General features: G+C 39.7%; 1 pseudogene; it reads left to right on the top strand.

Moving 5' to 3' along the window:
* Positions 1-2,262: 2,262 nt before the first annotated feature.
* On the top strand, positions 2,263-2,429 carry LOC140140175 (small nucleolar RNA U3; annotated as a pseudogene).
* The last annotated feature ends 2,464 nt before the right edge of the window (positions 2,430-4,893 follow it).

Here is a 4,893-nt window from a genome sequence, read left to right as displayed (position 1 = left end):
GAGTCCAAGTCCAGGGGTGCCGAGTCCGAGCCAAGTCCGAGTCTAACAAAAATAAGACCCGAGTCCGGACTCGAGTCCGGCTCGAGTCCGGACTCGGGGTGAGAGTCCATGCCCGGTGGTGGTGGTGGGGGGGGGGGTCATTCAACTTTAATGTGACAGGTATCTACCTATTGGCATTGCTTAGTTTGGGTATAACAAAATGAAAAAGGGGTAATTGGGTATAAAATTTTGAAAGAAGGGGTCATTTGGTGCAACATTTTGAAAAAATGGGTCATTATTTGCAAAAATGGAGCAAAATTTTATAATTTATTTCTTATTTGAAAAATTTACAATACAAATTTGCTGAAAAAGGTCAATTTTAAAGTTTCCGCATAATTTTATGGCATTTTGATGATAAAATTGTTAATGTGATGAGAAGGTCACTCACTGCATCACACCACACACCACTCTACCAAACCCCACCAACACTGTTGACTCAACCAACCAACTGTACACACTTTCTTTAAAAGCCATGTCCATGAACAGGTTACTAAATGTATCAGACCATAGATCAGACCACCTAGTACCTGTATCAGGCATGTGGGGGTATTTTGTGTGTGTGTGTGTAGCACACTACATGTAAACTCACAGTTAACTTAATTGCGCCTAGGGACAAGGCTGTAGGTATGCCAGGTAAATTCAAATTTGCCATCAAACTGCATCATTTTATATATCAAATTAAAGCTCTTGAGTAAAGAAAGTCACAACTGAAAACCGTTTTCTCATAGCACTTTCCGTAGCAAATTTACATCTTGTCAAAGATTGACTTTCATCAAAAATATTCAGCTAACAAAACCGTATTTCGGTCATAGACATACCACCTAGACCTATGACTGCCCATCCCTTACCACAGCGGGAGGTGAAGCCCCGTATCCAAGGTGATATTGACGGGGTTACTAGGCGAGGAGATAATTGCGTATATTCTGACGCTCTCGGTTGCGTGGTTACTGCGCCGTTATCACCCGCGTCAAATGCAACATGTTCTGTAGACGAGAACATTATCTGCTTGCTTGCGTCCGGGTATGCGTCCTTGTTCAAGTCGTTGCTAAGCAGTGTCGGCTTCACTACGCGAGTCAAAGTCACTGGTCTAGGTACTAGTTTGTCTGGGATTTCGGTGGTGTTTCTAGATCTTAGTCTCATGATGATAGCAGCTTTTCTATGTGGAACTGCTATCAAAATCTGGGTCAAAATCCCTCTAAAATTCCATGTGCGAGTGTCTCATCGCCCTAAAAAATCATATATTTGGGTCAAGTGAAGTAAAGACAACATACTAGTATTTATGTAGGTTTCCTTGACCTACCTGTTAGTTAAATTTCTATGTAAATATGTATTGTGTTCTAGGCGAATTTGGCTGACTAGCAGATAGGTTTGCCTGGCATACCTATACGCTGTGTGCAGTATTACATGTAAATGAATTGCAATATATTCAAATACATTATAGAAAATTAACATCATCATCATTATAATAATAATAATACTAACAGAAATTCACCTTTATAATTCTAAACATATTTTCAAAATTGGCCCACACAAATGTCATGTGGGAGCTGAGATGTATGGTCCAGTGTGCATGTTTCTCTTTCAAGAGCTTAATGGATTGGAAAGTTCCATGAAAGAAGTCTTACATTGTATAAATTTTTATACAGTCCAAATATTTAATAAAATTATGCATTTGATTAATCGTCAATTATTTCATTTTAAATGATAACAAAAATTTGATTCTGCTAAGTGACAGATATATCTAAATAATTTGGTGGATATGTAGGAATAATAACAGGTCACAGATTTGACAGCCCCAATTAATTTGGAAAATGGCCAAATAAGTAAAGTCAACAAATTTGATATCTATTTTTACATTTTTAGATAATCATTTTCACATTTTACATAGATTTGGACATTGGACTGGACTCGGACCGGACTCGCCTTCGAGTCCGAGTCCTTTTGTGTCCGAGTCCGAGCCGAGCCGAGTCTTTTTGTGTCCGAGTCCGAGCCAAGTCCGAGTCCAACAAAAAGTGGACTCGAGTCCGGACTCGAGTCCGAGTCCGGACTCGAACGATGCATCTCTGGTGTTTGGAAGACCTTATTTAAATCCTAAATATTATACTAAGTTGAAATAATAGGGAACAAAACCACGGATGATAAAACGCAGGGCAAACGCTATTTAACACCACGGATTATTTATTTTAAAGAAAATACACATGAATTTTCGGCAATTTCAATTCTAAGACCATACTTTTAAAGATAATTTCTAAAGTACGTGTCACCATGCTATTAAATACTCTTGATGGCTATTCAACACCACGGTGATGAGTCGTATAGTTCCTCTCTTACCGCGAAACGGGCAAGAGATTATACATATCGTCTTTTCCCGAGATAATAATTAAAGTAATCCATTGCATCAATATTGGCCCAATACTAAAATTACATATTGTTAAAACATTGGCAGCCAATTGTTTGCCAATGAGAAATAGGTACAGGCCCAATGTTGGTTCAATAACTGTGACAAGGTTTGGGCCAAGCTGGGGCCAACATTGGCCCAAGCCCAATATTGAGCCAACCTTGGGCCCATGAGCAAAACATGATTGGCCCAATACTGTCAGCCAATGTTGGGCCAATTGAACTCAAACATTGGCCCTTCATTGGGCCACCATTGCCATGCTATCTGGGAGTTTTGAACCAGATTACCTAAAATCGTGTACAAAGACACTTTTTCCGGTAAGTCGACCCCAAGAAATCCGAATCTGACATTAATTTGACGTAATAACTTAATTTTTGCCCAGAAATCCAAGATGGCCCCTATTTGGTAGAGCGTAAATGTGATTTTTGAATGAGAGCAGAAGCATAAGTGTGTCATTTCCGCCTTATCTGGGGTTCATGTCCCTTATATGGGATTTAAACTGCCTTATCTTGGGTTTACATCCCTTATCTAGGGATAAGGCGCCTTACCTGTGGTTTAGACGGCCTTATCCTGGGTTTACGTTCCTTACCTGTGGCTAAGATGCCTTAACCTTAGCATATCGCAGTCTAAACCCAAATAAGGTATCTAAACCCCAGATAATGCGCCGTAACCCCAGATAAGGGACGTAGACCGCCGATAAAGCAGTCCAAACCCCAAATAAGGCGCTTTAACCCTAAATGAGGAACATAAAACTAAGATAAGGCATTAAACCCCACATAAGGTGCATTAACTCTAGATAAGGGTCGTTAACCCCAGTTAAGGGTCGTAAACCTCAGATAAGACATCTAAACCCAAGATAAGGCGCCTTAACCCCAGATAAGAGACGTAAACTCAGATATGGCAGTCTAAACCCTTATCTGGGGTTTAGACTGCCATATCTGAGTTTACGTCTCGTTAAATGGTGGCGGCGGCCATTTTGGATTTTGGCCTATGTTCCATAGTTTTGGATATTTCTATGTTTTCCGTATTATATTTTCATCGCCCAATGAGATAGCTTCTGACTGGATTCAGGTTCTGTCCGGGACCTGCCGCAGTTATAATAAAGAAACACCGGGACAAAATTGATCAAAAGTTGTAATGTTTAACTTCCTTTCACCCGGCTTTAGGCCACAATTGTCCTCACTATGGCCCATTTCAGCATTAAAATTGCCAAATTTGTGCGCTCTCAGCGCATTTTATCCAGGTAAATTCATTTTAGCAGCGTATCAGAGGGACTATTGGAAAATTTTGCACCTCTGGCTCTGTGCGCCCCTGAATCTGAATTTCATTTTGCTAAATATTCAAAGAAGTGATTAATATGACTTGTATACAGTAAAAATATCAGTACAAAAGTAATCATGGGTACCGCAAACCGGTATAAATAGTTACAGGAGGTACATAGGAATAAAAGATTTTCGGCGCTGTACAATAATATTATTATGAGCCCTGGGGGAGGGTAAACTTGGAGGGAAGACATTTTTGGCCAGCCGAAAGTGGGGGTGCAAGCAAGTTTTGGAGACTGAGAGGGGGCAAGCAATTTTTGACATACATTCATGGGGCGCCTTTTAAATAGAACGCTCTAAAAAGGCTTAGAAAAAAAAGTACGTAACGCTTGAATATGCAAATTTACCTGCTCTCTGCGCTTGCAATTGGCCTATATAATTATCTAGACCATTTAAGGTTTGCAAATTGGGATCCCAAAAAGTTGACATGTGCAGGGAGGGGGATTTTTGGCAGGCCGTGAAGGGGGGGGCGATTTTGGCAGGCCGAAGGAGGAGGGCGAGCATTTTATGGCACGCCGTTTGGAAATTTTGCCCTCCACAGGGGCTCATAATTATTGCACATCCCCTTAATATCTGCTTAACCATCTTCCAAGCAACGATTGTTTGCTTTTCCAACTTGCTGTTTATTAAATTTTTAAAATTCACCTCTAAAATACTGCAAACTTTTGTCCGTATTCATCAGTTTATTTGTCCTAGTTTCATGGTCATTTGTTTTATGACAATAACACGAAATCTGTTATTGTTATGCTGATCCAATCTGGGGATTCAATGACCCCTTGAGCTATATCTCACGCGATCTGTTCATTATACATATGACCCATGTGGTAAATTTGTGACTATTTTTGCATTTTTCTCAAAAAATAGTTACAAACTGGTAACAAAAGTTATGTATATTATTGGGGCAAGGTATCCAATTACTACGCTGAAATGTCAGTGACTCAAGACAAGCGGTTCAGTATATATGATAGCGGTACCTTATTTCTGATCATAAATAACAAACTGCTTGTCTTGGGTCACTGAAATTCCAGTGTAGTAATTGGATTCCTTGCCCTATAATATACATAACTTTTGTTACCACTGTGTTATTAGTTTTTGAGAAAAATGCAAAATAGACACAAATTTATCGAGGGGTGT

The sequence above is a fragment of the Amphiura filiformis genome, chromosome 18 (assembly GCF_039555335.1).
Source record: "Amphiura filiformis chromosome 18, Afil_fr2py, whole genome shotgun sequence".
NCBI classification, from domain to species: Eukaryota; Metazoa; Echinodermata; class Ophiuroidea; order Amphilepidida; family Amphiuridae; genus Amphiura; species Amphiura filiformis.
Note: the sequence above shows the minus strand (reverse complement) of the source record. Positions and strands in the feature narration are given on the sequence as shown.